A 12,245-nucleotide genomic window follows, 5' to 3' on the forward strand; every position below is an offset into this window, starting at 1 on the left:
AGCATTGCAGTTAACTAATAAAAACACTGTTAATGCTTCAGAGATACATTTTATCCTTTACAATACTCTTTTGAGCGCTGTTTCTAGTGATAGGGAATATAACTTAGATTTCCATAAAGACAACCAAATTGCCATGCCAATAACCTTTGGTAATCAGACTGAGTTGCAGCTTCAAGTTGAAGGACTTTTTCTCCACAAGGATCAAGATCAGAAGAAAAGAGAAATCATGGTTTTATGGGGAGAGACTTTGAGGGACATTAACACTGACTTTAGTCCTTTTGAGATTCAGAATCAGAAGCTTCTATCCTAGAAGACAAAAAGTAAGCCAGACAACCATGGCTGCTACTTTTAGCATTTTTCATGTTAGCATTAGCATAATTCATGTTTTAAATTAGTTGTGTTTTGAGTAAAGATTCCCGAGAGCCAAGCTTGTTCTGATGTGCCTATGCTCTTACAGCTCTCATGGAAGCTCGCCCTTCTGGACTGCTTTCAATCCTTTTCATTTCAGCCGACTAACATAAGTGTGATTTTGGCTTCAGATTTTGTAGCGCTCCGCTTTGGGCTCTAGATGAGATACAGAGGTGTGTTGACCACTTTTGCAAAGAGAATTGGTACACATTGATGGCAAGCCACAGAACCACCTTAATGCAGCCTTGTGCCTTTTGTACCACCTTGCCAGATTGTTTTAGTGAAGTGGTAAATGTAGTAATGCATCCTCTCCTGAGTTATTAACATTCTTGGATTCATGGCATGATTTGACAGGATCCAGATGCCAAATATGTGTTTTTCCAGTGCTGTTACCTGGAGCCGTAAAAAAAAAAATCTGGAGAAATCTGAAATCTAGAAAATCTAGAAATCTGGAGGCTCCAGATTTCTAAGGTGCAGAAGGAGAGCTAAACAACATTCTCTATTGAGCCAAAATTTGGAAACTGGAGTTTGGAAAGATGGGACAAACTAACTGGCAAAACCTGTCAGGATTCAGGATTCGCAGTCAGATTTTCAGAGCATCCTGACCTTGATTCTCACGGTTGACACCCACAGATCCACGCAGATGCACTCTGGTTCTTTATTCAGAAATTGTGCTTCAGGTGCCCAACATCAAAAAGTTACTTGGCCACTGAATCCCTGCCTCTCCCTTGGCTTCAGAGGAGAATGAAGTGTCGGAGAGTGGTTGATGGACTTTTTATTTTTCTAAATCTATTTCGACATACCGATGTGGGGACTAAAGCAACAACAAAACCGCAGCCCAGCACTCCGGCGCTTCCCTGCTGAGCACGGCGGCGCGGCCGCACGCTGCCAGCCCACGAGCGGGGACGCTGCCGCTCCTCCGCCTGCGGACTCCCCCTGCCCGCCCCTGCCTGCCGGGGAAGCGTCCCTGCGACCTGCGGCGGCGCCCGGCCGAGCACCGGGGCGGGCGAGCGGCGGGGCCGGGACTCACCCGCGGGGCCGAGCGGGAACTCCCGCGGCCGCGGCACGGCGCATGTGCGGGGGCTCCCCGCTCCGCGCCGCTCCTCGCACCCTCCGCCCTCCCTCCCTTCGTCCCTCCCTCTCCCTCCCTCCCTCGCTCGCTCTCTCTCGCTGCCCCCCTCCCTCCCTTCCTCCCTCCCTCCCTGCCTGCCGCCTGCCCGCCTGCCTGCCGCCGCCTCCCTCCCTCTCCCCGCCGGCTGGGTGCTGAAGTTGGGCGGATGGCAGCGAACCAGCTGCGCTAGGGGACGAGCCGCACCAGCCCTTGCCGGGATCGCTCAGCGCCGACCGCACGCAGCCGGGCGGGGGTGGGTAAGGCGCTCCGCGCTTATTTCAGCCTGAACCGTGATAAACGGCACCAAAATGTCTGCTTTATAGGGATGCGAAGGGTGTGTGTGTGTGGGGAAAACCACGCCGACCAAAGGGAGGGATGTGGGGGGGAAGAGGAAAAGGAAGGAGGGAGACCAGAGAGAGGATGGATGGATGGATGGATGGATGGATGGATGGATGGATGGATGGATGGATGGATGGATGGATGGCGGGCGGTAGAGTGCAAGAGAAAATGTATTCACCGGGGTGACAGGGTGTGTGTAAGCGTGCCTCTGTGTGTGTGTGTGTGTAACAACGGGCGGCTTCGCTTCGGCGCCGAGGTTGCAAGGTGGAGCGTGTGTGTGTGTGTGTGTGTGTGTGTGTGTGTCCTGCCCGCGATGCACAAAGGGGTGGGGAGAGGTGTCGCCGGGCTCTACTCGCGCCCCCCATCTCCGCCACCCCCCGGTTTGTGCTGGGGATGCCGCGGGGCATTCGCCGCGCCGGGCAGGGGAGGGATTGGGCCGCCCCCGGGGAAGCCGGGGACACGGGGTGGCGGTGTGGCAGCTGCCAGATCGGAGGCGAGGCACCGCTCCTGCTGTCTTTCCTCTTGACCTTCCCCTGCCTGTAACGTGGGTCTGCTTCGCGCGAGGAGAGGTGGTGTAATTTGTATTAATTATTATTGTTGTTGTTGTTATTTCAATCCGAGGAGCCGGCGGAAGGTGAGGGTGAACAAGCGAGTCGTTGCTCTAAGATCAGGAGTTGCCTTCCCATCCCTCTCTCCCTCTGCCCCCTTTCTCGGCTGCCCCCCCGGCCGGGCCGGGCCGGGGCCGGGGAAGCCCTGCGGGCAGCGGCCGCGGAGCCCCGGGCGGCACCCAGCCTCCCCCGCCCGCCCTACCCTGCGGCACCGCCATCCCTGTGCCCCGGCCTCCTTCCCGCCCCTCCCCGGGAAATGTCGGCGGGAGGCGGGCGGGAGGAGCAGGTGGCGGGGCGCGGCCGGCGGGCAGGGATGCTCCCGGTGCGCCGTGCCCGGCTCCCAGCGGCGCGGGACGGCGGAGCGGGAGCGGGCGGAGCGGGAGCGGGGCTTCCCCGTGCCGCCGCCGGGGAAACACCCCGCGCTCGGTGCGGCGGGGATGCGGTGCCGCTGCCCGACCCCCGCCGTGTCTGCTCCTGCGGGGCTGCGCCTCTCCTCGGGATGAAAGCGCCCGCAATTGAGGATGCCGAGGTTGCCTCGCTTGCTCGCTGCCAGACTAACATTCATTTCTATCTCTTCTTGTTGATGTAGAAGGAAACCTTACTGGTGCTGTCAGGCTTAGAAGCAGCAGGGGTGAAATTTGTGGTTTTCGGTATTCGGTTTCTTCGTTTCTGTATCTGGATTTTCACCGTGTGTCATAGGTTTGCAGCCAGATGCTCTTGCAAAATGGATGAAATCTGAAATACCCTTCTAGGTAAATAGAAGTTACATATTGGCTGGCAATAGTATTATGGGTAACAGGTGAAAAATAGCTTCCTACAAATGTAATATACATGCATTACAAATGTTGTGAGTTCTATAAAGGAAGTTGATTCTTTTTCACATCAGTTGATGCTGGTGTCATCATCCTTACATAAATCACTGGGAAATTTACCTGTGGCACAAGCCATTTAGGCAAACAAACTATTTAACCTTTGTAGAAAAACAGTGTTGCACACTGTTATAACTGTTATCAAATACATATTTTTATTCTAGCTCATACCCAGAAAAAGCAAAGTCCTATTACAAAATAAGTGAGCCCCACCCCATTAAGTTTATGGCCTGAAACGCAAATGCTATGATACACTCAAGTACTTGCCTCCCTGAAATAATGTGAGCATTAAAGCATTTAAATGCCTTTCTCCATCAAGGCTGAGATCCTTTTAAGTAGCCAAAATAAGAACATAATTTAATTAAAAGAATACGATCAAATAAATTGCTATAGTGAGTCGAGCATCCAGTCCAATATCCTGGCTCTGACTACCGTCAGCAGATGCTGAAGGAGAAAAACATAAGAAACAGGACTGGCATACAGGGATCTTTTCCTGACATATCCTTTCAAGTTTCAGCAACACACAGAACATTAATTTCTTAAACTGGAGTTTGCTCTCCAACCGTCATATATAATAAACTTTGAGTTTTCCTACTTCCTTTTAAAAAATCTGTTTATGCTTTATTCTAAACCTTGTTCTGTGGCAAGGAGCACCGCAATTTAATTATGATTTGTGTGAAAAAGTACTTCCTTTTGTTTGCTCTGAACCTGCTGCCTGGTAATTGCACTCAGTGCTCCTTAGCTTTCCTATGTGACAAGGAGCATATGTTGTGTCTGTAAAGTGCCAGGAGTGTCCTCTGAAACCAGAACAGGTACAGGACTGGCAGGTCAGGTCCCTTCATTTTACCTATCACCAAGCTGAGAGGCCTGCCCAGGAGTGTAAAGCTGTACTCAGCCCTTGGTCTTTATCTTGAAATCTACAGATAAGAATTCTTGTTCTTGTTATGCAACATGGATACTTATGCACAAAAAATTGCCCTGAACCCTTGAACTTGTTTCAAGAAGGCTACTGAAAAGCTGTCTGTTGAAAAATACTCCCTGCACTATTGATTTGAATTGAAATGTGACTGACGATTTGGTGAAAAATTCCCTATCCTGATGCAGTTTTCTACCTACCCTGAAGAGAAGATGAAATATTATTAACTGCAATTCTTATTTTTTAACAACTATATTAAATACAAAATGCAAGCTATATGTCAAGGCACATATACATATGTAAATAAATATATATATTAACTCTATACATTTGAAGTAGCATAATTTTCTAATTGTTCTGTGTAATGTTCATTATAAGGATGTGCATCAATGTGCACAGTTTCAAAAGGAAAGTTTAAATGTGCCATAAAATGTAGCTGATTTGTAAGGAGCTATAACACAAGTTCTTCTTCAGAAGAGTACTCCTGAGTTCAGTCCTGCTTGAGGAGGTATTGATCAGATCAACATTGCAGAATACTTCCCTGATCTCAGTGGTAGCACCTCTTTGATTTTGTCATAAGAATAATAAAGGAATAAGCAACCAGAGAACTACAAAAGCACAACCCAGACCCAAAGACACAGAAGTTCTCACAATTTTAATTTGGCAGCATACACAGCTTGGAGCAACACAATCCACAGCAGAATATGATGAAGTAGAAGAGGGTAGAAACCCATAAGTTGTGAAATTCTTCATAAAAAATAAAATGCTGGAAACCTCAGATGTGTTAATCCCCATCTCCCAAAAGACTAAAAGAAGGAGAGGGTGAGTGGTATTGTTATGGGAACAGGATAGGAGGAATATCAGCCAGTCTCAGACTTAAGCCAGTCTCAGACATGATTTTTCACTTACAAGTGGTGTATATGTGTCTGTGTGTGTATATGTAGCAAAACATATATATATATAGATATATTTGTAGATATATATAGATATAAATATAGATATATGGTATATACACTTTTGTTCACTAAAAATAAATTATCCTAAATAAATGTTACAATCCTAGTACTTTTAAATAGCACTTGCTTACTTGCATGCTTCACATGCATGCCTTTAAGTATGAGCATATGGAGATTCTCAGGAATACACCAGAAGTGCACCAAGTGAAACAGTATTAGCTCTTACAGAGATGTTCATCACTGTTCCATTAGCTCCCTCCTGATCATGGCTTCATGATGTCAGGGATTTATTTTGCACTCATACCAAGATTTCAGCTTTTACAGTGAAAAATATATCCCTACCATACTAGTAGTGCTTATTCTGTGAATACAGGATGAGTTTTCTAAGAACATAACATTCATGTGCTAATTGGCTTGAGCTAAAATTCATTAAAAACTAAATCCTTCACAAAACTTAGCATTTCTGTTGACATACCCTTTTGCTCTAAGTAGTTTTTATAATGAAATAATGCAATCAAACTTTCCATACCATTAATTAATTAAAAGCTTGTGCATAGGGCATAAAAACAAATGAATAGATTAAGTCATAATTAAGTTTATCTCTTCGTGGTTATATCTAATGGCTATGGCTGTACAGGCTGTAAGTAGAGTTGTGTGAATAGCTTTGCTGCTGATTCCTCCAAAGAAGCCCAGCACTTCAGCTTGGCACTTCTGCAGGTCTTGGCTACAGAGGGTCTGAGGAAGTGAGCTGCATGAGTGTCTCACTCTGATTCTCTGGAAAGTTAACCATTGCAGAGAGGTCTTTTCTACAGAGATTTTGTGTCTCTACTTGAAGTCGGGTATTTGCTCTCAAAAGGTTTTCCTTGGCATGGCTGCTGTCGCTAGCATGCACAGAGGAAGCAGCCAAGCAGTGTGGCTGTGGCAGGGCCCTTGGGGAATGCTTAAAGCACACAAACAGATGAACTGGGGGTCTGCTCTGCTCCTCCTGCCCAGCCACCACATACCCTGTGCCTCGACCAAACCGACATAAGGGCTCGATTCCCTAGTGTGCTTTCTCTGATTTACACTGCTCCAGTAATGCAAAATAGATGTAAACTCAATTTAAATTACTTGTGTCCTTTGAAAAATTTGTGTTGTTCTGGTATATTAATGAATCTGGACTTAAATAAGAGGATTTTAATCAATATAAAGTTGATTCTATCATAGCATCATAAAAATTTTGAATCATAGCTTTGTCTTTACATTCTTTGCTTATAAAATATAAATGAAATGCATCTTAACTTCCATACAGTAGAAATTTTCATGCATTATTTACTTTGTAAGCAAATAGCAGCAAGTTCTTAGAAATCAGTAAATGTCTAAATAGAATGTATGTGGGAAATTACAGGTAGGGAGATAGAGCAGAAATAAAATTTAATAAAATCTTAAATCCAGCAGCGAAGCATTAAAAACATGCACACACATTAAACACTACATCTGTTCTGCATAATCTTTCTCCAAACAAAACCAAGATATATCTAGCCTAGCTTCTTCAGTGAGAAAGGGATAAATTGGACAATGAGGCATTAACACAGCTATGTAGCCTTTGCTACCAAAGCAGCTTCATTTAAAGTAGTTTGGCTGCTCTCTCCAGTGATGCCAGCTCTGCGCTTGCTGAAATATGAGAGATCACAAGCTGAACCACTGTATATAGCCCATCTCTGTACATACAGACTAGCAGAGAGAATGTCACAGTAGCACTGCCTTTAAAGGACACAGCCACTCTGTGTCAGATCCCTAATTAATTGATTATGCCATCTTGCTAAGCAAGACTTGAGGTCTTTTTTTTTTTTTTTTTTAGGGAGGCTGAATACTGTTTGAGCAGTTTTGCTGTATTATGTTTTGCTGTGCTATGGTATGCTGTAACAATGTCTTCATGTGAGTTAAAGTAAAATAATCCTGTGAGAGAAAGCAATTAAACCCCAGGAAACATGGATGAAGAGTGTCATGGTATCCTTAGCACAGCACTTTTATACTTGCTTCCAAGACCAAGCTGGACACGGCTTTGAGCAACCTGGCAGGGGGGATGGAACTAGGTGATATTTAAGGTCTGTTCCAACCCAAACCACTCGGTGATTCTGTGGTTCTCTGATACTGTAGTTCAGACAGCTTTCAAGAGAGAGACTTCAGAACAGTGAGCACCCTTAGAGGCAGCGTGTCCTAGGCACATCACAGCTGTGGCAAGGAGCTGCAGGAAGCCCTGACATTTCTCACAGTGCCACTGCCTGATTAGGATCACCGTATATATGCTGCTGTCATAGAAGCTTCAATTAGAGGGAAGTCATAGAATGCCTGGGCTGGAAGGACCCCTACGTATATTTTAGTTGCAATTCCCCTTGCCATGGACACCTTCCACTAGACTGAGTTGTTCAAGGGCCCATCCAACCTGACCTTGAACACTTGCAAGGATGGGGCATCCCCAGCTTCTTGGGGCAACCTGTTCCAGTGCCTCACTGGTCTCATAGTGAATAAATGTATAGTAAAATTTTAATACCATTGTTACTGTTTATGGTTTTCTTAATGGGAACAACCTTCTGAAGTAAAGCATTTCTTATCCAATCTGCCTTATTTTGACAGTACTGCAGACAGCACATGCTCTCTGATATTCACATTGCACCAGACCTTTGGGTAGTGTAGATTCTGCTCTCAATGATTTGCATCATATGACAATTGAGAACAGTGAATAATAGCTTCCTGTACAAGAGCTTCACAAGTAGCCTTGATTTAATGAATGTAGGTGGGAAGTGTCATCCTAATTACTCAGTGTCCAAAAGGTACTTTTATTTCCAAGTCTTATTATCTTCAGAAATTACTAAGTCCTAAAATATTAATCAGATGCTTCATAGCTTTCAAGATGGATTTGGGAAGAATGAGATGTAAAAGTTATTTTTTTATCATTCATGTAGAATGGTTTAAAAATATATCTACTGTGTTGTAATGCAGTTGTCTTATAATGGTCTGATAACTTAATGGATACAGTTTGATATATCTGATAATCTGGTAACTGGAATCTCATGTGTAGAATTTTTTCCACTATTATATGTATTACATCTGTCCAAGTATTTTTATAAACACTTACTGACCCTCACAATTTAAAAACCCCAGATGATAATAAACAGAATCTCACAGTATGGTAAGCATTGTGCTGACCAGAATAGACAAGGCTGCTTTCAAATTTTTGATTATTTGATATGTAAAATTAGGTCACAGAGCAACGACAAAAGAAATAAGTGCTCACGTGGTGAGAATCTTGAAAGGATAGAGGGAATACCTATAACCAGTGAATGCAGCTACTTCATAAACTATGAAGTTATGAAGGCAGCAGCTTTGAGCTGATAGCTCATGTAGGACTGGGCACTGGTCAGTGATTCAGAATGCTGAAATCTGACTGTTTATTGGATTTGTCCTCAGCTCTCTCTGCAGAAGGACCATCATATCCAGCATCTGTCTCAAAGCCTATGCCTACACTGCTCATTGCAGTCTAGGATAGAGATAGCTGATAAAGTTCAGACACTTGAAAAGTCTAGTTAAAGCAGAACTAACAAGAAAGACCTTATTTTACCTCTATTATCTGTATGTCATCTTGCATGCTGCAGTACAGGCTACTCAGAAACTGAGAAATATACTCCTAAATTTTTTCCATTTTTAACCTAAATACCTCCTGAAGACATTTACCACCAAATATGTTCCATACTCCTTCAACCATTGTCTTAGTTCTTCTTAACCTGCTTCAATTGATCAGTAACCATCAAGGAAATCACAGCCGTTGTTTCAATAGCACCCAGTGCTAAAATACAGCAGTAACATGGCGTTCATGTGGCTGTCCAGTATTTTGGCTTTATGTAGCCAAGGTAGCACAAATCCTGTGGGTGCAGGATTGCACTGAGCACTTCTTTTAGTTGCCAAGACTCTCAGTTTTTGTTAAGTGTCCCGGATTTTTTCTCTGCAAACTAAGAGAAGCCTGAGCTTTTGCACCAGACCCTGATTGTCTATGTACTGAGTTCTTACGATGGTCCCAGACCTGACTGGAGAGTTACCACATTCCAGGGATCATTCCCAATAAAATGCTAATATGAGACTGTCCTGTTATGCAGAGCAAGGCACCCTAATTGTACGAATGAAAGTAAATTGGCCATTTAGCCTCAGATCCAGAGAACAAGCCCAGGAACTCTTTCTTTACAGTACAGGCCCATCACATCTCTTCAGGAAGGCCTCTGCCTCTGGCCTGCATTCTTTCGTCTCAGTAATATGGTATTAACCAAAGGAAATGGTGTTTGCTGGGATTTTTGAGCTTATGTTTTTCCCTTGATATTTGCCTACCACAAACAAGAACACTGCAGATTTTTATAGTTCCTTCTATTTTGTTCACAACAGAGGGGTACGTTGTCAGGTTGTATAAATGAACATATGCTTGAAGGATTCAGTTAGTAACACACCTACTTAATAGTTATTCCCCATGTTTAATTTCAGATTGAGATTTATCAGCTTTTTATACTTTTAATGTTTATCGTGTTGACTTTTACCTTATTCTAGAATCACAGTGTTGTGTTCACTAACGGAAGTCAACATATTTATATTGACAATACCACCAATTTGGAAATCTGATATATAAAATATTAATAGAACCATCTCATACCCATCTCAAATATATGTGGTTTTAAAAATTGCATTTAACCTAACTCATATTGAATGGCTTTAACTATACTGAGTTCACTCAAGTCCTTCATGCTATTAATATTCTATCAAACCTGTGGGACAAGGAGGTTATGATTTTTGTTCAATATTAATTTTTTCATACATAACAGGAGAGAGAATTGTTTGAACATATTTTTAAAGAAAGTGTAAAGTTTAGGAAAGATGAGTTGCTCATATCTGTATGTGCATGATGTAATAGGAAAGTTATATATCTTGTATGACCTTACTTCTGCTGAGCATTTTTCTTGGTCAAGCATATAATGCTGTGGCAAATACAGTGTCCTGGTTTCATACAATGTGACATTTCAGGAACTTTTAAGAAAATAGAGAATCCAGAAAGATGAAAATAGTAAAAGAGGAGGTGACTACTCATCATCATCTTATTCTGAGAATCTAGCAATTTAGCAAGCACTAAGAATAAATAAAGAACACATTATGAAAAGACTATTCCTGTCCTTCCAGATTTTGGCAATTTAGACCTAATAAGTGCTTTTTAATCATTCCATCATGCTGTCTTTTCTACAATCTCACCTTTCAAACAACCACTAAATTACCTTTGCATGCTAAGACAGCAGCACTGCTTTTCACAGAACAGAAATGCAGACACATATCAATTAAGCAATTAGAGGATCACACAGTAAAATGGTGGCAGATGCAGAAATTAAACATACAGGGCAAAATTCTTGTTGATTTCAAGAGTTAAAATCTAACGTTAAGAATCTTGTTTCCTACTCCAGCTTCCTTATTAGCCAAGTAATGCTCATATATAAACATCAGAGAGAGCTTAAGATCTAGAAAATCTTCCTATCCAGACAATTTCCAGGAAAAAATTGGGAATTTGCAGCTGGAAGGAGAAGTTAATCTTTCTGATCAAGTATTCTTACTCATTTGAAGATGACCAGGGTAAAACCTCTCCAATTTGCTCCTTTGAAAATGTAATCTGAATATCAACACAAAAAATATTAATTAGGGCCATGTTAGGGAAAAAAAAAGCTCAGTAAGCAAAGAATGTTTTGCTAAGTCTCCACTGCAAAAACATGAAGACTTTGGATGGTTGAGCAATGTAAACCTGCATTTAAAAAATGAAAAAGAGAGAATGGAAGCATATGGCAAGTAGCATGGGATACCTTCTGCATATATGTATCCCATAACTTTCAGCTCATCAGGTCTTTAAAAAGATATCGGACTTTGGGGATCTATTAAACTGCTACCTCTAGACCTGTCATTCACACAAAATGACTCAACTCCAGTATAGTCAACTCAGTCCTGCTCATAACAGAATAACACCTGTCCTAGCTTTTCCAAATTATGCATTTAGAAAAAAAAATTAATGCACATTTCCTTTAGCTTGACTGTTTTCATGACATTAGTTCCTGTAATATCACAGCTATAGCGCAATAAAATATTTTTACAGGCAACAAAAGGGAGTGGACTAATTAGCAATGCATACCTAATTCTAATAATGAAGGCAGCATACGATTTCTAAGCCCAAATTACTCTGAATTTTAACAACACTTCAGTCTTGGATGCAATCAGAACTAGGAAAGATGATTTACTCAGTCCATATCAACATATACTTTATATATGCTTATATATATTCATTTGTAATTTAGCCTCAGAAACTTTTGATTAATTGCCTTCTGGTTATCACTGTGAGAGGACACACCCATGGGCTGTGGCATGACCTACCACCAATCAGCTTCTCTAGTAAATTGCCCATGAAGTATGCTGATGGCTCAAGTAAATGCAACTTAGTTTATTTTTTAAAGAAAATAAATAAGTTACTGTAAGTCCCTTCAAAAATGGGAGAGAGATCTCCTTGAATTTGAGAGAGTATGGTCTGAAAGAGCTTTAATATAAGAAGAGTAAATTTATCAGAAAGTGTAATTTATTGCAGATCCAGCTACAGAGGGGAGACAGTTCTTAGGGGTTTTAAGACTCCAAATAATTGAATTGCTATTAATGTTCAAGACATTTTTCCATTAAATTGAGTGGGCTTCTATGGCAGAAACTATTCTTACACGTAATGCTAATCATCATTCACATTTTAAACATGGGATTGTAAGGCTCTCTTTAGGCTCTTAAGTAGAAATTGTTCTGATGAACAGTGAGATCATACACAAGGGGACTGAATGCCAGAGACACCTTGATTTTGACTGCTTAATATTTGGTGACGTACTAGCTGGAATAACCTAAAGACAGTATTTTATGTTTTAAAACTAAGCTGGGTACTATTCATATAGCAGACTGGCTTTGTTTCTTCATTTGTTTCTACATCAAACCCTGAGCTATTTAGGTGAGATA

General features: G+C 42.2%; 1 protein-coding gene across 6 annotated transcripts in view; it reads left to right on the top strand.

Annotated features, from left to right (window-relative positions):
* Positions 1-1,575: 1,575 nt before the first annotated feature.
* Positions 1,576-12,245, top strand: part of RGS17 (regulator of G protein signaling 17) — a 70,767-nt gene continuing 60,097 nt past the window's right edge. For 2 of the 6 annotated variants that reach the window (XM_039707612.1, XM_039707616.1), the window contains exon 1: positions 1,646-1,772. The gene's annotated coding sequence lies outside the window, so the exon portion shown is untranslated. Of the gene's footprint in view, positions 1,777-2,132; positions 2,428-12,245 lie in introns of those variants that run through there. The other 4 variants (XM_039707615.1, XM_039707614.1, XM_039707620.1 and 1 more) reach the window with 3 other exon arrangements.

The sequence above is a fragment of the Passer montanus genome, unplaced genomic scaffold, assembly GCF_014805655.1.
Source record: "Passer montanus isolate IOZ18808 unplaced genomic scaffold, ASM1480565v1 scaffold2, whole genome shotgun sequence".
Lineage (NCBI taxonomy): Eukaryota > Metazoa > Chordata > Aves > Passeriformes > Passeridae > Passer > Passer montanus.